The following is a 19894-nucleotide window of genomic DNA, read 5'->3' on the forward strand; positions in this document are numbered from 1 at the left end:
TCATCATAGTTTTCTGGGGATTCACCTAGGTTTTTGCATATGTCAACAGTTTGTTCCTTTTTATTGTTGAGTAGTATCCTGTGGAATGGGATGGGTCCCAGTTTGTTGAATCTGCCTATTCAGGTTTATGTGTGTTGTTTCTAGTTTGTGGCTCTCATGAATTAGGTGCTATCAATAAATATTCAAGAACAGGTTTTTGTGTGAACATAAATTTTCACTTATGCAGAAGTGCGGTTCTCAGGGGCACTATTGCTGTGTCTTATAGCACCGTGGTTTTGTTTTAATTGCCAAATTTAATTTAATTTAATTGCCAAATAGTGTCACAGGGTGACTGTGCCATTTAAAATTTCTCTGTGAGCCCTGCTTTCACTGCATCCCACACATTTTGATGTTGTCTTTTTCCTTTTTTCAAAAATTTCTCAAGACTATTTTTACCTATGTGTTATTCAGAAGTGTGTTGTTTAGTCTCCAAATATGTTGAGATACTGGCTAGCTAATTTTTAGTTTATTTCCATGTTAGTTTGAGAGCATGCTTCGTATGATTTCTGTGCTATCCTTTCTAGGGTATGATTTGTGATCGGAGATGTCAGCTGTCGCTGATGAGTATCCCAGACACACTTGAGAAGATTGTGTGTTCTGAGCTGGTGAATGAAGCCTTCTACAACTGTCCATTACACTCAGTTGTTGATGTTGTTCTTCAATTCAGCTATACCCTTACTGGTTTTTGCCTGCTGCAACTGTCAGATACTGATAGAAGGATGTTGGAGGCTCCAAGGATAACAGTGGATTTGTCTTTCTCCTGAGGTTCTGTGGGTTTTTGCCTCATGTTATTTTGATGCTCTGTTGTTAGGCACATACACATTAAGACTGCTACCACTTCATCAATGCCTCTCTTTATCCCTGATAATTTTCCTTGTTCTGAGATTGACTTCTTTTAACATGTATATAGCTACTCCAGGTTTCTTCTGATTGATGTTAGCAAAGACCTATATCTAAATCTGTACCTATTTATCTTTCTCTGTTATTTTGCTTTTAATCTACATGTGTCTTTGTATTTAAAATGGATTTCTTGTAGACAATATATAGTTGACTCTTATTTGTTTAATCCATTCTGACAGTATGTTTTTTAATCGATAAATTTAGAAAATTCACATTTAAAGTGATTACTGATATATTTTGATTCATAGCTACCATATTTGTTAATATTTTCTATTTGTTGTGTTCTTCATTTTCAATTTTTAAAAATATTCCTTCTTTTTTTTTTACTAGTCTGATTTTAACAGAGCCTTTTGTATGATACCATTTTGTCTCCACTCCTACCATATAAAATAAACTTATTATAAAATTTATCCTGTCCCGGTTGCCCCTCTTCCAGGCCAGCTCTCTGCTGTGGCCAGGGAGTGCAGTGGAGGATGGCCCAAGTGCTTGGGCTCTGCACCCCATGGGAGACCAGGAGAAGCACCTGGCTCCTGCCATCGGATCAGCGCGGTGTGCTGGCCGCAGCGCGCTACCGCGGCGGCCATTGGAGGGTGAACCAACGGCAAAAGGAAGACCTTTCTCTCTGTCTCTCTCTCACTGTCCACTCTGCCTGTCAAAAAAAAAAAAAAAAAGGAAAAAAAAATTTTCTGGTGGTTGTCCTATAGTCAGCAACCTATATTTACAGATAATTTATATCCATTTTTATTTATTTTTATTTTTTATTTATTTGAAAGAGTTTCAGAGAGAGGTAGAGCCATCCTCTGGTTCACTCCCCAAATGATCACAACGGCCAGAGCTGTACTGATCCGAAGCCAGGATCTAGGAGCTTCTTCTGTGTCTTCCATTTGGGTGCCGGGGCCCAATGACTTGGGCCATCTTCTACTGCTTTCCCAGGCTGTAGCAGAGAGTTGGGTTGCAAGAGGAGCAGCCGGGACTCCAACCAGCACCCACATGGGATGCTGGCACTGCTGGCTGGGGCTTTAACCCACTGCGCCACAGCGCCGACCCTATATCTACTTTTAAATAACACTATACGGCCGGCGCCGCGGCTCACTAGGCTAATCCTCCGCCTTGCGGCGCCGGCACACCGGGTTCTAGTCCCGGTCGGGGCACCGATCCTGTCCCGGTTGCCCCTCTTCCAGGCCAGCTCTCTGCGTAGCCAGGGAGTGCAGTGGAGGATGGCCCAAGTGCTTGGGCCCTGCACCCCATGGGAGACCAGGAGAAGCACCTGGCTCCTGCCATCGGATCAGCGCGATGCGCAGGTCGCAGCGCGCCTACCGCGGCGGCCATTGGAGGGTGAACCAACGGCAAAAGGAAGGCCTTTCTCTCTGTCTCTCTCTCTCACTATCCACTCTGCCTGTCAAAAAAAAAAAAAAAAAAAAAAGATAAATAACACTATACCAGTTCTGAAGTATTACTGGTACCTTAAATAAGAATATTTCCGATTCTTCTTTATTATTCCTTATATGGTTTCTGCCATTCATTTAGTTTATTTGTAAGCTATAATTACCCAATACATTATGGTTATTATTGTTTTAAGCTAACAGTTTTCTATTAGATTGATTTAAAAATTTTTATTTTACCTAACATATTCCTTCTCTAAACACTCTTCCTTTATTTATGTAGATCCGAATTTCTGACATCATTTCCCTTTCTCCTGAGGAATTTAACATTTTCTTTTTAAATATTTATTTATTTGAAAGGCAGCATTACGGAGAGGCAGAGAGAGAGAGAGTGTATGTGTGTGTGTCTTTGATCCGCTGGTTCACTCCCCAGATGGCTGCAACGGCCGGAGCTGTGCCGATCAGGAGCCAGGAGTTTCTTCCAGTTCTCCCTCGCGGGTGCAGGGGGCCAAGGACTTGAGGCATCTTCTACTGCTTTCCCAGGCCACAGCAGAGAGCTGGATCTGAAGAGGAACAGCCGGGACTAGAACCGGCGCTCATATGGGATGCTGGCACTTCAGGCCAGGGCGTTAACCCGCTGCGCCACAGCGCAGGCCCCGGGGAAAACTTCTAGAAAAGCAGGAGCTCCAGAGGGGGCAGCCCCAGCATCTACGGACACACTCCACCCAGATCTTTGCTACACAAGTTGGGCGCAGGCTCTCCAAGGAGCTCACTGGAGAGCAACAGCTGGGAGGGAGAAAGGCTGAGCACAGACATCAGCTGCTGCCTCCAAAGGAGGCACTCTGTTTCTACCTCTCTCTGTAACTGTCTTTCAAATAAATAAATAAATAGAAATCTTAAAAAAAAAAAAAAAAAAAAAGGAAGTTTGCCCCTGTATTTCCAGCAACTGACACTATAAATTCAGAGGGAGGTGAATTTCTTCCAAGTTCAGGCTATGTAAAGCATTTTAACTACATAAAGGGCTCACTGTCCACGATAATTGGGACACACACGGATAATACTGTTTGTGCCTGGGAGTTGGGAGCACCCTAAGCAGTCAGTCTAAATTCACTGTGTCTGAGTAGACGTGGCATATTGGGTTAGAATGCTTAAGCTGCTTGGAAACCTATACTGCCCTTGGGGATTTTAATATTTTTGATGCATATCTTAAAATTCAAGTAACTTGTCAAGAGTCTCTTTTAAAATATTTTATTTGGTTATTTGAAAGATAGAGTGAGAGGAAGAGAAAGATTTTTTCTATCTGCTGGTTCACTCCCCAAATAAACAGCTGGGGCAGGGCCAAGCTGAAGGCAGGAGCTGGGACTTCCGTCTGAGTCTCCCACATGGGTGGCAACGACTCAGGTACCTGAGCCACCATCTCCTGCTTCTCAGGCACGTTAGCAGGAAGCTGGATTGGAAGCAGAGCAGCTGGGCCTGGAACCAGCACTCTGATATGGGATGCAGGTGTCCAACCTGCTACACCACAGTGATTGCCCCAAGATCCTTTGGGGCAGTGTAATGCTGGGGAGTATTTGAGATCTTTTTCTGTTACCTTCTGGGATCCTGTAAGCCATCATGTAGCTTTTCATCTCACTGTTTATATTTCCCATACTTTATTTAGTGATAAACTGCTTGTTGTTTTCCTTGTACTATCACTGATAACATGTGTTTATGGGCACCAGAGAATTCTCAGCTGGTTCACAAAAGTTTATGGATCCTATAAAATTTTAATGAGAAAAAATATTGTTATCTCATTGATGTCTATGTGCGTTTGAATTTCGTAATCTCTAGTGCTAGAACTCGTGGCTTCTGCTACCTTGCGGTCATTAGCAGTCAGCTCAGAGAGTGTTGCCTGTAGCACAGGCTCTGGATCGTCTGGAAGCATCCTTTCCAAAGCCATGTCCTGCAAACATAGTTAACCTCAAGGGGAGCGCCAACCCTTCCTTCCCTGGGGGCCCATTGTTTTCCTTCTGGAGTGAATAGCACTGTTTGGGCGTAGTAGCAGCCCTTGCTTGTCCTCTGGCATCCGTTCCTGGGGCTTTCTCTCTCTCTCTCCCTCCCTCTCTCTCTCTCTCTCTCTGTCTCATGTGGAACTTCACTGACATGATCGGAATTCGGCTTGGGAGCTTCCCGCACCCCCAAGTCCCTGAAAGCTAGGCTGACCATCAGTGGTCTGTGTTCCCAAGGATGTTTCCCCGGCACTTACCTCTCTGTATCCACTGTCTGAGGGAGCCAGGGTCCCCGAGCCAGTGGCAGGGGATCCCTCCTGGGGATGCAGTGGGAGGCGGGACTGTACGTGAGCTGAGGCTCCGAGTCCCAGGCCCATGTTCCCTTGTCCCTTCAGCCCTCACTTAGCAAACCCAGACTTATTAAAGTTTCTTTCTTTTTTTTAAGATTTATTTTATTTATTTATTTAAAAGACAGAGTTACAGACACAGAGAGGGAGGTCTTCCATCTGCTGGTTCACTCCCCAAATGGCTGCAACAGCTGGAGCTGATCTGAAGTCAGGAGCCAGGACCTTCTTCCAGGTCTCCATGTGCCTGCAGGTCCCAAGCACTTAGGCCATCTTCTGCTGCTTTCCCAGGTCGTTAGCAGGGAGCTGGGTTGGAAATGGAGTGGCTGGGACTCAAACCTGTGCCCATATGGGATGCTGGTGCCACAGGCAGAGGCTTAACCTACTATGCCATAGCACCAGCCCCATAGACTTAAAATTTCAGTTATGGAGGAGTTCAAGATGGCAGCCAGAGGGCATTAAACCGCCCGCAGGAGGCACTCTGGGGAAAAGGAGGAGAATTTATGAGACTGCAGGGTCACACACGCATGGGGCTGGCCCTGCGTACGTGAATCCATTCAGTCCTCTAGCCAGTCCCCTTGTGCAGGTGCAGGTGTGGTAAACACCCTGAAGGTAGCCAGCCACACCTACCGTGTCTAGTGAGTGGCGTGGCCAGACTTTGAACCCGTGCACCCCCGTGGTCTCTGCTCTTAACCTTTGTGCTTGTGGCCTGTGAGTGAGTGCCAGAGTCCGTGGCTCTGGCAGGTTCAATGGGTAGGGAAGGGTGGCATTTCTTTGTGCTTTTAATTCAAATATAACTGCTCAGTGGTGTGCACATAAATCTATAGCATTCATTTATATTCATGAGTCACATATTTAAAAACACGTGTTACATGTTTTTAAAAATATTAAGGTTGCTATCTTTTTTAAGAAAATAGATTTAAAAAATTGGATTGGTATTGCCCTCTAGTGGCCATGAAAATTAAAAATGAGCAGCCCTAAAAGGGAACAGCAACACTTTAAGTGCCAACCATAAAAACATGAACTAAGTTCTACCATGTATGACTGGGGCACAAGCACACACGGCCGCAGTGATAAGATTGGCAGTGTCACAGGGGCCTGGGCTGGAACAACATGGGAATGGCCCAGCACCTGCCTGGTCAGGGGGAGGCCTCCATTGAGTGCGAGCTCGTGGCTGCCCTGGCCACAGGCAGGCAGGCCCCTTGTTGGAGAGATGGCCCAGATCCAGATATTTATATAAAAGTGCCCAGTGTTTAAACACGGGCAATTCACTAGATTTTTTTTCTCACTCCACGTGGCTCATGTACATTTGTGAGCTCAAATCCAGCCACTTACTTGTGCCCTTCAGTTTATTGCTGCTGACTGTCCAATGAGAACTGTTCTGGGCTTCCCATCTAGTGTCCCACTCTGGCCCACAAAACCGTCCTGTGACATACTGTCCCCTCTGGCACATGAGGCAGAGAGACGCTGCCTACCTTCCCTGAGGCCTGTAAAAGCCATTGCTGGGATGTGGACACAGCTCTTAACAACTCCAAAAGCCATGCTCTTAACTCCTGCATTTACTGCCCACCACGTGCTTCGTATGATTCATCCACTAAGAAATGTATATTGAGGGGTGAACATTTGGCATAGCAATTAAAATACCACTGGTGACACCCACGTCCCGTATCAGAGTGCCTGGGTGCAAAGCCTGGCTTCGCCCCTGATGCTAACTTCCTGCTAACATGCACCCTGGGAAGCAGTGGTGATGAGTCAAGTGGGCTGGATCCTGGCCACCTACCTGGGAACCTGGATTGAGTTCCGGCTCCTGGCTTTGTCTTGGCCCACCCCTGGCTGTGGGCATTTGGGAAGGAAAGCAGTGAATGGGAAATCTCTGTTTCTCTCTCTCTGCCTTTCATAAACTAAATAATTAAAAAATACACATATATAGAAAGAGTTATTAACACATGCCAAAGGTAATTGTAGGTGAAAAGATAAGTCAGTGAATGAAGCAAAGCCTGCCCCCATTCTAGTGTGGAGTGTGAGTGTGTGTGTGTGTGTGTGTCAGGGGCAGGGGAAGAAAGGATAACAGATGCGCATGTGCCAGTGCTACATGGTGATTGCTGCTAGAGAAATTGCCAGGCAGTGAGGAGTCATGGAGGAGACCTTGCTGATGGGCTGTCATGTGACTGGAGGGAAGACAGGGACGGTCATGTGAGTCCCCGGGATGGCGTGGGGGGAGAACATGGCGACCACTGGGAGCAGCAACCTCTTGGGCCTCCAGCAGATGAGTACCTGCCAGTGTGACGGGAGAGAACCTGTGAATGATGGGAGAGGTAGCCAGGGCCAGAGACTGCCAGGCCTTGGAGGGCACTCTATTTCATTCTCACTAGGATGCAGAGCTTTTGAGAGTATGTGGCAAAGCAGTTGACAGAATGAGAAGAGTCAAGAATAAAATACCCGCCCCATCTGACACTCGCTGAGCCCTCCAGCCATACCTTACAACATGTTCTCGGACCATTCATGCTCCCAGAAGCCACCCCTCTTCCAGCTCTGACACACCTGAGTCTGCTGAAGGTGATACGATCTCTTGTCCTTCTACTTCTGCTTGTGGATATGGTTCCCTTACCTGGGTGTGCCCAAGCCAGCCTCATCTGCCCACACTTTTATTCATCCTACTCAGCCCAACCCAAATGTCAGAAGTCAATTTGGGGGCCGGCGCTGTGGCTCACTTGGTTAATCCTCCGCCTGCAGCACCCACATCCCATATGGGCGCTGGGTTCTAGTCCCAGTTGCTCCTCTTCCAGTCCAGCTCTCTGCTGTGGCCCGGGAGGGCAGTGGAGGATGGCCCGAGTGTTTGGGCCCTGCACCTGCATGGGAGACCCAGAGGAAGCACCTGGCTCCTGGCTTCAGATCAGCATAGCTCCGGCTGTTGCAGCCACTTGGGGAGTGAACCAACGGAAGGAAGACCTTTCTCTCTTTCTTTCTCACTGTCTGTAACTCTACCTGTCGAATAAGTAAATTTTTTAAAAAAAGTTAATTTGAGCTTTTCTGAGTTTCCTGGCCAGAGTTAGCAATTTTTTTCTCTGAGTTCTATACAATAATTGTCATGCTAAAATTGAATTACTTGTTTTTTTTCTCAAATTGCAAAAAAAAAAATTAAAAATTTTAGAGTACTGAAAGTTGAGAAGCATAGCAATAGATGAAAAAAGAGAGAAAACAGCTTGTCCATAATTCTGTCATAATACCACCATCCAGAGGAAACCACACGATGCTATTGACTTCTAATCCTTTTACTCTCTGTACATAGTATACATTGTTCTACTGATTTTTCCCCCACTTAACATTATGCCATAAGCATGTTCCTGTTGTTGAAGACTTTTTATTATGGAAAATTTCAGTCACATGAAAAGTATAGAGAATTGCAAAATGAATTCCTATGTACCCATCATCGAAGTTCAACCTTGAACTCACAGCCAGCCTTGTCTTCTTGACATCTCTGCCGTTCCCTGGTGCAGAATTATTTTGAGGCCAATCTCTATTGCATCATTTCCAGTGTAGGTTTTCCAATATGTGTGTCTGAAGCAATGGCTTTCAGGTAGGGACAACTTGCCCCACCCCATCCCAGGGGACATAGGGCAATGTCTAGAGACATCTTTGGGGGGGGGTGGGGGAGGTTGCTGCCGAGCCCTAGTGGGTAGAGGCCAGGTGTTCTGCTAAACATCCTGCAATACAGGGCAGCCCCTCCCCCTACAGCCAGCAGAGTTATCAAACCCCAAATACCAATAGTGCTGAGGTTGAGAAATACTTCTCTGAATGACAAGGCTTCTATTCAACAACTTTCCATTGTAGTACTATGTACATACAGGAAATGTGCGGATCAGAAGTGAACAACTCAGTTAGTGTCCAGGAAGTGCACACGTAGAGATCAGGATACATTTCGGCATCTGCACTCCAGTGGCTTCTTGATGTCCCATTTAGTCACCCTCTACCCTGGGGGGTAACTGCTGTTCTGATTTATACTAGCGCATTGTGCAATAAAGGGTTAACTCAGCAGGCCTGGGTGGTCCAACCCCTGCACCTGCCAAAGAGAGATTGGGGCCTTGTCTGTCTCCTAGGAGATGACCTGGATGTCCTTGGAATATCCTGCCCAGCAGGAGTGTTTTTTCACACCTTTGGCCTTGGGTGGTGCTGGATGCTAACAATGTAATTTATGGTGGGGGCTTGGACCCCACAGTATCAGCCTGACCTCTGGAGGAGCAGGCACCTGCAGGCCAGTGTGCAGGGAGGTCAGCCACACCTGTGTGATCACCTCCCAGTTAAAGACAGGGACACTGGGACGTGGGGCAGTTTCCCAGGTGTGCTATCAGGCATGGATGGTTGCTCGGAGAAGTAAGTTCTGTCCCCCGCTCTCCGCTGGATGAGGACCCTGGTAGCTTATGTCCAGTCTCTCATAGACTCTGCTGTGTGCACCTTTTCCCTTTGCTGAGTTTAGTCATTACAGTAAACCATGATCGTGGGTATATCAGCTCAGCTGTGTTGTTGAATTCCTCTAGCAAGTCACTGAAACTGAAGGTGGCTTTGGGAATCCCTAAACACACACGTGTTAGTTTTAAAGACCTCCTTTTTGCCACTTAAACACAATACAGTTATCACACCCAAAAACAATAATTTCATGGTATTATGAAATAGCCAACCAGTATTCAAATTTCCCTGACTCAGGTTTTTTTTTTTTAAACATTTGTTCTACTCAGTATTTAAATAAGGTCCCTACATTATAATTGGTTGACATGTTTTTAAGACAGTTTTAATCTGTAGGTTACCCCTCCATCTAACTTTTCCTATTTTGCATGTTGCTTATTGAAGACATGTTTTTTTTTTAATTTTTAAAAAATTTTTATTTGTTTGAAAGATAGTTACAGAGAAAGGTAGAGACAGAGAGAGGTCTTCCATCTGCTGGTTCATACCCCAAATGACTGCAACAGCCAGAGCTGAGCTGATCCAAAGCCAGGAGCCAGGAGCTTCTTCTGGGTCTCCCACATGGATGCAGGGACCCAAGGACTTGGGCCATCCTCTGCTGCCTTCCTAGGTGCACCAGCAGGGAGCTGGATCGAAAGTCGAGTAGCTGGGACTCGAACCGGCACCCGTATGGCATGTAGTGCTGCAGGCTGAGGCTTTAACCCACTGCGTCACAGCGCCGCCCCGAAGGCAGTTTAATAAAGTTTCCTGCAGTCTGGATTTTGTTGACTGCATTCCTACAGTGATGTTTGACACATCCTTCAGTTTTCTTCATTTCCTGTTAGATCTAGAGACTGAATCAGATTCAGGTTGGGCTTTTTTTGGCAAATGCTTTCTTCATCATTTTTAACTGCCTTTCTTATTCTGAGGGACGCATTTCCTGCTTTCTCCCCACCTTGCATGGCAGGAGCTGGAAATGGAGCCCATGTTCACTGGGAGCCAAGTCCATGCCCAGGTTGGGCCAACTGGATGCTCCCTCCAGGTCTCTAAATCTGGAATGGGTGGCACAAAGAAGCGGGTGAGGGCTGAGGACTCATTCTGGGGGTGGCCGAGTGACCATGCTGTGGTGGCAGATGCCTATGTGGGACCCAGGTCTCCGGCAGTATCCTGACCCCTCTCCCCGTGGCGTGATGGTGGCCGTTGGTGAATTTTCCAGTCTCCCAGTCCTTGCCTATTCTCCAACCCTTCTGCAGTCAGAGGCCGATGCTCACTGGTGTTTGCAGCCCAGACCCCTGACAAGGTGATGGATCTCTTGCTCTATTTTTGTTTATAATTTCTGCTAGGTTTTGGCCAAAAATCTGTTTACCTTATGGCCGCAACTCAGAGATTCCATATTTTTCTGGAGTGGAAAGTGGTTAATGTTACACATAGTGGGATCTCAGTGTTCTAACTCAAAATGCTGTTGACAAAGACAGTCAGCCTTAAGGAGATGATGGGACATAACAGACAGTGGAAGGTGTACGTGATGTGTCTGTATACACAAGGGTAAATGCTAGTGAGTACCAGAGTATAGGACCAAGGACAACAGGATCTTAGAGAACTGGTGTTTGTAGGGTAGCCCATGCCATAGGTTGCTTGAATTCACCTCTTCTGAGTCAGAAGGCACTAGTTAAGTGAAGTTTAATGAAGAGGGGAGAAGAACCATTCCAGGCAGGGTGAGTGCAAAGGCCCTGGGGCATTTTGCTATGAGAGGTTGGAATGCAGGATGTCTGCAATCATGCGGCCTGAGAAGTGCCTGTCCCTTACCAATTGTTAGATAGTTTTAGGGTCCCACTGGATGCCGCCTATGGCCAGCTGGCCCCAGGGCACTTAGGCTGTTGTGTACTGGAGCCCTCCCAAAAGCAAAGGCCAGAGGAAAGGCACTTGAACTCAGACACTCCTGTCCACAAAGTGCGTACTGAGCTGAGTCACGCCCTGGGATGACTGCCTAGAGAGGCCAGCCAGGCCTGCGTAGGTTAATAGTAATAGGAGCCATGGGCAACATTTGGATCCCCTGAGTCCTTTTCCTGGGGCTACCAGGAAATGAAAAACAAGCTGAATCAAAACTACCTATGAAATGCCTGGCACAAAGCAGGGCACCACTAAATACTCGTTGACTCTGACTGGCAGTGGCCATTCGGGCATCTCTGAAAATCAACTTTTATTCTGAAATCATCGTGACAAATGCCTGTTTCACTTGACAGTCTAGGTTTGGTGTGACAGGATTCCATTCTGATTTCAATTATTTAGAGATTTTCGTGTTCTGCTCTCTTTGTACAAAAGAGAAAGAAAGGAATTTGGCGAGAGTAGTCAAATGGTTAGTGTGTAACTGATTAGAACTCAAGTTGATCAGTTCAAAGCTGGGGCAGGCCCCTGTTGGAAGGAAACTATCGGGGTGCTCAAAAAGTTCATGGAAAATGAAATTCACAGATAAGCTTATTTTCATACATATACATACACACACACACACACACTACTGAGATCCATGCAGAAAAGTAAATTCTCCCTCCCATCTCCCACCCACACCTCCCATAAAAGAGAAGAGTGTATCTGTGCTCCCGGAAGCAAGGTTGATGAAATTGTTCTTTTGGGTCTCAGTTCAGAAGGTCCTGGTTTGGCCTAGGGCAGGAAATAAATATTGCAGGTGAAGTGGATATAAAAGAAAAGGCCCACAGACCTCATAACAGCAGTACAACCTCTCGGGGCAGGCGGGTGCCACAGCTTTATGGCACTGTCATCAAGGCAGGCCCTCGGTCTATTGCCAATGACTCCACTGGGCGCGAGAGGGTATCCAGCAGGGTCGTGGTGTGGCTCACTGATGTCCTGGGATAAAGTCGCTGCAATAGGATTAGTCCAGGGGAGTCTTATCTCAGAGCTGCTAGAATGTTCTTTATTGCGTACATGACTTCCTTTTATTATATTTTCCTCCTACACTGGTAGGAAGAATAATTTACAGAATGTTATGTGTCTGGGTTTGGTAACAGAAAAATGAGCCGCTGCTGTAAATTGAGTTGGGGAGAGAGAAAAGGCTTTGGAGCCGATCACCGGGGCAAGCCAGCAGGCTTCCTGGCGAAGCAATCTTGCAGTCTAATTAGAGTGAGTTCCATAAATGCAACTTAAATAGAGCTGCCTTCTTGCAATGCTAACTTAGACTTCCTACCTCTTAGTCTTCAAGGTGACCAACTAGGAATTAGCAGATGAAAAAAAAAAAAAAGGCTTTCACCATGTTTGAATTAGCAAAAGATTCAGTGAATGAATATCACTTGAAATCCTCTGAATGGAGAGTGCCTCCCTCTGGCGTCTGATGTACGCCTGCTCTTAACTGGTGGCTTTGTGCTATGAAGTAGTTAAAGGGCTGCCTTGGGCGCCTGACATTTCAACAGACCTTGCAGGTGCAGGAGTATCTCTAGAAGAACAATAGCGCTCAGGCAGGGAGTCTTGCTCATTGTTGAAGAAATGCCATGGCAACATCTCTGAGAAGTCGTGAGTGGGCAGATGAGACCGTGCCAACATCCAAGTTCACACCCTGCGCGCTCTTGAGCTCTGCAGGGATCGCCTGCTGCTATGAATCCTCACGTAACCGTATATACTTAGATAGCCTTACATCAGCTACCTGAAAGCGGCTTCCAATTGGTGCTTCAAGCTAAATACAAGGAGTGACACCAAATAAATTTATCCGTGAAGGGGAGAGAACTAGTCTGCCAGAAGCCGACACTGTAAAAATGCGGCGAGCGCAAACAGCGGTCTTTACTGAGGGCTCTACAGGTGTGCAACTTACAAGGAGGATCTAAACAACCCTGGCTTTAAGCAGCCAGAACTTTTGAGAGAGCTTTGAATTCTCTCTGCAGGGAGAACATTTTCTAGTCCTTTCCCAATTCATTTAGCTTTGATTCCAGAAGATTCAAAGTAACTAAAATGTTCACAATGGAATGACTTCAGTAGGTAGCATCAGCTGTGTTCTGAGGATTCCTCCAATAGCCTTTAGCAGTTCGGATGAAATGGCCTTGAGTGGCTTTCACTGAAGGCCAAGAAGGGGTTGGAAACGAGTTTGGAGAAAAGGGGAAGGAGAGAGGGGAGGAATGGAGTTCACATTTACTGGTTTGCTTTGCTATGCGGGCAATTCTGATGTCTGTTTTACATGCATGCCTACTTTATTCCACACATTAATTTCTTGAATAGTGGGAGAAATGACTTCAGTTCCTTTGTTTTGCATATTCATTCAACAAATGCTTACTGCGCACTTATTATGCTCCAGGCACGAGGCTTGTCCCTGGACATATAATATATGGCTCTTGCCTTCTGGGAGCTTACATGCCAGAGGGGATATTCATACTAACCAAGTGGTCACAGAAGGTCCTGAGTCATGGGAAGGGGAGGCAAATGTTACCTCGGGAGTATTTAGTGGTAGATCGGGAAAGTCTTCCTTAAAGAGTATAACTGAGCTGAGCTCCTAGCAATGAGTAGGAAACAACTAAATGAAGTGAGAAGAAAGTGTGATCCAGGCGGATGAAAGACAGGACATGTGCAGACGCCTGTGGCAGAAAGAAGCTGGGCTGATAGGAGGGAGTAAAGGATGCTCAGTGTGTGACTCCGTTCTTAGTTGAAACTACCAGATAAAACTTCTGCCAATTTTTGCAGAAAGGGAAAAAGATCGGGTGGCTTACAGGATACCCTGGAGTACTTTCCAAAATAATTCCATGGAGCTTGTGCCATGAAGGTTCCACTGACACTGGTATCAAGCATACCATTGATGCTGGACACTGGGCATTGCTGCATCTGCTGGACATGGGACACAGCTACTCCTGTTGCCATGACCTTTGCAACAATGGATTCCTGCTTCTTGTCATTGGTTGTTCAGTCACTATCCACCCAGGTGCGACTGATGGACAGAACCTGGACATATGTCTTGTACGCTTGCCACAAAGCAGGCTTGGAAAGCAAATGGATAGTGGAAAGCACGGCTTCGAATGCTGCCTATCAGGAAGAATTTTCTTCCGTATTGACCGTAAGGCTCATTGTGTTACACCCCTGGTGCCTACGAAGCGTGCAGAGCGCTCTGAAAACACAGGTCCTCTAGGAAACTGCCCATCAGCTGGAGGGGGTCGTCCCTGGGAAGATGGAGGCCAGCAGGGATGGGAGCCTCCTTGTGACATTGATGTTGACTCAAGAACTGTTCTCACAGACCACACAGTTGGCCTTTCATATCCTCCCATTCATTCAACTGCAGAGGGAAAATATTCAGGAAAAAGTGTCTGTACTGAATGTATACAGATTCCCTGTTCTTGTCATTGTTTCCTAAACAATGCAGAGGGGCCAGCCCTATGACTTAGCAGGTACCGCTGCCACCTGTGATGCCGGCATCCCTTTGGGCGTTGGTTCGTTTCCTGGCTGCTGCACTTCCAATCCAGCTCCCTGCTGCATGGACCTAAGAAGACACTCAAGCAGGCTGTGGACAGGCACATGTGGCAAAGAACTAGTCTCCTACCTAGAGCCAAGGGGGAACTGAGAGGCCTTCTGCCAGGAGCTGCGTGAGTGAATCATCTTGGAAGTGGATCCTCCAGCCCCAGTCAAGCCCCCGGATGATCACAGCCCCAATGGACACACTGCTAACAGTTTTGTGAGAGACCCTGAGCCGCGACTACCCAGCTAAGCCACTCCCAGATTTCTGACCTTCAAAAACTACGGGATGCAGCCGATGTCATGTCTGTTGTTTCAAGATGCTATGTTCTCAGATACTTTGTTTTGTAGGAACAGATAACTCATAATGTATGGTTATCCCTCCGTATCCATAGGGGTCTGGTTCTGGGACAACTCTTGCCTCAGATCTCCAAATCCACAGATGCTCAAGTCCCTTATATCAGATGGTGTTGTGTTTGTATATAATCCATGCATACCCTCCTGTACACTTTAAATCATCTCTAGATCATTTATACTAATAATGATGATGATGCTGTGAGGCCGGCGCCGTGGCTCAACAGGCTAATCCTCCACCTTGCGGCGCCGGCACACTGGGTTCTAGTCCCGGTCGGGGCGCCGGATCCTGTCCCGGTTGCCCCTCTTCCAGGCCAGCTCTCTGCTGTGGCCAGGGAGTGCAGTGGAGGATGGCCCAAGTCCTTGGGCCCTGCACCCCATGGGAGACCAGGAGAAGCACCTGGCTCCTGCCATCGGAACAGCGCGGTGCGCCGGCCGCAGCGCGCTACCGCGGCGGCCATTGGAGGGTGAACCAATGGCAAAAGGAAGACCTTTCTCTCTGTCTCTCTCTCTCTCTGTCCACTCTGCCTGTCAAAAAAAAAAAAAATAATGATGATGATGCTGTAAGTAGCTGTCATACTGCATTAGTTGTTGTTGTTTTTAAGATTTACTTATTTATTTTGAAAGTCAGAGTTGTAGAACAGAGGGAGGGAGAGATCTTCCATCCTCTGGCTCACTCCCCAAATGGCCATAACAGCCAAGGGTAGGCCAGGCTGAAGCCAGGAGTCAGGAGCTTCTTCCAGGTCTCCCAAGTGGGTGCAGGGACCCAAGCACTTGGGTCTTCTTCCGCTGCTTTGGGAACTGGACTGGAAGTGGAGTAGCCGGGATTTGAACTGGTGCCCATATGAGATGCTGGCACTACCAGTGGTGGCTTAACCCACTTTGCCACAATGCCAACCTCATGGACCCCTTTTAAAGCTGGAGAATATAAATGGGTCCAAGCAACACAGCTGTAAAAAAACAGTTCAAAATTCCAGAATGTGGACACTCTCTTAAGAGCTGCAAAGATACCCCATGTGCAGCCCTTGATTGGAGAAACAACTTTCTTCCTTTTTTTTTTTTTTTTAAAGAATAGAGTTTTACAAAGCACTCACCAGATCAATAGCTGCATGCTAGCTCCAGAGGCTGTCCTACTCTGTCTGATGGAGACAGCAGTTGGAACAGCAGCCCAGTTGCTGTGTCACTTGATGAAGCTAGTGTCGTTTCTCTGAGACTCTGCTGCCTTTTTAATAACCAAGTGTGATTCAAGAGCGATGCAGCGGGAGTTTCCACCGGTCCACCTTCCAGTAGGTCTCTTCGCTTCTTCCAGGAACGCAGTACTGACTCTGGTTTCATGCTTGGGTTCCCCAGGGTTTCTTGTTTCTTCCTGTCGTGACAGCTCTTCTTCCGCAGCTCAGGAACCCTGGGCAGGATTTCTGCCAGTTGTAGACTACATCTCAGACAGCTCCGGATTCAGGAACAGGGAGCTAATCTGGAATCGTGTGGGCGTCTCGCTAGAGCCACCTCGAGAGAGATGTAGGCTGAACTTCATCCATCATCTGACTGTCACAAGTCCCTCGTCTGATTGATAACCCCGTGAGGCACCCTGGGACCCTGGAAATTAGAGTTAACATGGAACCTGTGTCTTATAGTCTCCAAGAAGTCTAGATAATTACCATCCCCCAGCGTCCATGTGCCCTGCAGGTGGCCATGGTTCCCTTGGGTTAGACGAAAAGGAATGTTTACAGCACACGCTGGGGTGAGCCAGGCTCCTCCCCTTGCTCTGCCTCCCCACTCAAGGCACTCTGGCTGCATTCATTATGTCTTGAGTGGACAGAGTACTGTGTCCGCCACGTCCCCTCGGGTCTCTTTTGCCATGTCTGTGCACCCTCTCCTGGTTTCTGGATTCTGTTGCTTCTAATGTCCCATGCTTGGCAGTTCTTTCAAAGCCTTGCCCTTCAACTCTTGGAGCCACTTTGGCTATGTGCTGAGGCTCCTAGTGATAACTGGGGCAAGAGTGTGAAAAACCCTGTTTTCTTGCCTCTAGCTGGCATGGACTCTGAGGCATAATTTAAACTCTGACATGCCCTGTAGGATTGGGCTGAGATGGGACTGGACCTGGAATTGTACCTTTGGTGGCTTTCTTGCCTTTCCTGTCATGTTTCCTCTTTCCTTACCAGTTAATCCTGGGAGCGATTCCTTAGTGAATCCTTTGCATAGAAATTCTCACTTCCAAAGAACCTGACCTGAGACAGGCCCTACAGCTATCACAGTGAGTCCGGCTTCTGTTCATCAGATTTAGATTTTGTTGGTTTGTTTTATTGACCAAAAAGGAACTAAGTAGGCTGGTTGTTTATTTCATTTCCAAGAGTTCATGATCAAGGGCCATTGCCAAAGATTTCCTGTGCGTCAATCACTCTCTTACTGTGGCCCCCAACCTGTTCAGTAACCTGCCCCACAGTACTTCCAGAAGTTGAATGCTGATCCTATGCTTTATTCCCCTGGGACCGTAGCAGTGTCACTGAAGCCAGGAACCCCACTACTATTTCACTCTACCACCAGCATCCTCACTTGATAGAGAACAGCCCTTACCGTTACTGTTGGAGCTGATGGCGATGCTCTCGCCAGTGTCACCCTCGGGGTAGCTAAGGGAGCACCTTCAGGGTTCTTCTGGAATACACAGAGGATGGGTGAGTGGGATGCCCGAGATAAATCCACTTCGGCATCCAATGTCCCCATGGCATTGGATTCTTTCCTGTACCTTCGCTGCTGAGAGTGCGAGGACCGGGACTTTTGGTACCACTCGGGAGCTTGTTGGAAATTCAGAACCTGTACTGTACCCCAGACCTTACTGAATCAGAATTTTAACAAGATTTCCATGCTACTCCTATGCACATTAAAGTTTTAAGCAGCTCTAATGCCAGCAAATTTCTGGCCTCTCAACATCCTTATGCTTAGGCCACCCCTGAGCCCAGGTATCAGTCAGCTAATTGAAAACACAACTAAAATAACTTCCAGCTGCTCAACCAGCAGATCGAAGTCAGCGTTTCTTGGACTCACAGGTGCCAGCAAACTCAGCCTGATGTAAAACTGTTTCTGCTTCCTTGGTCTAGACCCATATTCTGCAAGTTTTTGAAAATAAAAATGAGCCATGTCTTGCATATCCTCCTGGGTTGTCTTCTAATCACATCCAAGCCCTAAGCCTGGAGACTGTGAGGAACAGCAAGGCCGTGGCGCAGGAAGCAGCTCCTTGGCAAGACCCCTGCCTCAGCCGTGTCCTTTAGGGGGCCTCGAGCCTCTTCCACTGGCTCTGCTGACGTTACCACGACTTAGCCGTGGCTGTTACCTCTGGTGCTGACTGTGACAACAAACACGACGTTTGTCCTCATCCTAACAGACTGCCCTGTGCTGGATTGCTTTGTGTTAGCAGCTCCACACCCTGGCATGGGGGAGGCTGTCGGCTGGAGCAGGGCTCACGTGCCTGTGCCCTAGCTGCAAGGGATGCCATGGTAGCAAGTACATACGGGGAGGAAGTCTCTGCTGCCCACAGCAATTCGTAAGCTGGGAAATTCTGCAAACAAAGGCAGGGTGTTCAGACACCAGCTGCGTCACCGTTCCTGGGGCTGGGTACGCACATCCAGGGTGAGTGTGGGTAAAATGAGGCTGAAAAGGTAAGCAGGGGCCAGAGTATTGGAGGTGAAACATCAGTGGGAAGGCTGTCAGTCATCGTAAATGGAGAAAGGTTGGCCCATGACCAGATGACCAGTTTTTGCATTATAACAAGAGAGTCCTCCTGAGAACTGATGGGTAAAGAGGAGAGAGGCCCTGAGTACACCCTTCAGGCTGTTTTATTTATTCCCAAGAGGGACCGTGGTCAGATGAGCAGTGTGGTGACAGAGAGGAGGTGACTTCAGGAGGCTTGATGATGGTTGGATATGGGGGGAAAGAAAGTGCCCAAAATGCCTTTAGCTTTCTGTCTCACGTCCTGGATAAACGCAGGTGCCACACACTGAGGGAAGGGACCCTCTACATGTTTTAGGCTGGGGCAAAGATGTGGGCTGTGTGTGCCGGGAGGCCTTGGGGATCTTCTACCTGCCTTTGCTTTTTAAGATTATTTCTTTATTTGAAAGAGTTACAGAGAAAGAGGGAGAAACAGGGAGAGGGAGAGAGAGATCTATGCGCTGGTTCATTCCCCAAATTGCTGCTATAGTCAGGGCTGGGCCAATTGGAAGCCAGGAGCCAGGAGCTTCATCCTGGTCTCCCATGTGGGTGCAAAGGCCCAAAGACTTGGGCCATCTTCTGCTTCTTTTCTCAAGCCATTATCTGGGAGCTGGATCAGAAGTGGAACAGTAGCGACATGAACTGGTGTCCTGTCCATGTGGGGTGCCGGCTTTGCAGGCAGCAACTTTACCCACTACACCACAATGCTGGCCCCTCTGTCTGCTTTTAAACACGGCAGACTTCACGTGCCTTTGGGACATTCCAAAGGTGATTTCAAGGTAGCAGTTTAATGGACAGATCCGGATCTCAGAGGAAAGGTCTGGGCTGAAAATAAAAATTCAAGCCCCAGTGGTTCTTACAGTGGCATTTGAAAGTGTTGATGTGAATGAAGTCATTTGGTGGGAGTGTCAAGGGCAGGACAAAGTAGTTGTACAAATGAGTCTCAGGGGTTGGAATGAAGTTATAAGCCCTATTGGTTACTTTCTCGGCATCTTTCCTCCTTTTCCTACAGAACCCCAATTTTGTTCAGTTATTTAACTTTTTCTTATACAAATCTATGACTCCAAGGAACTTGATCTTACCTTCAGTTCAACATGAGGTCTTCTTAGCATAAGGTTATTTCCATCCCCATTCCTGTGGCTCAAGACTGGCCATGCACCCCAATATCCATCAATGCCAGAAGACCAATGAGTGGGGGGCTGGCACTGTGGCATAGCAGGTAAAGCTGCCGCCTGCAGTGCCAGCATCCCATATGGGCACCAGTTCAAGTCCTGGCTGCTCCACTTCCGATCCAGCTCTCTGCTATGGCCTGGGA

The sequence above is a fragment of the Lepus europaeus genome, chromosome 9, assembly GCF_033115175.1.
Source record: "Lepus europaeus isolate LE1 chromosome 9, mLepTim1.pri, whole genome shotgun sequence".
Classification (NCBI taxonomy): domain Eukaryota; kingdom Metazoa; phylum Chordata; class Mammalia; order Lagomorpha; family Leporidae; genus Lepus; species Lepus europaeus.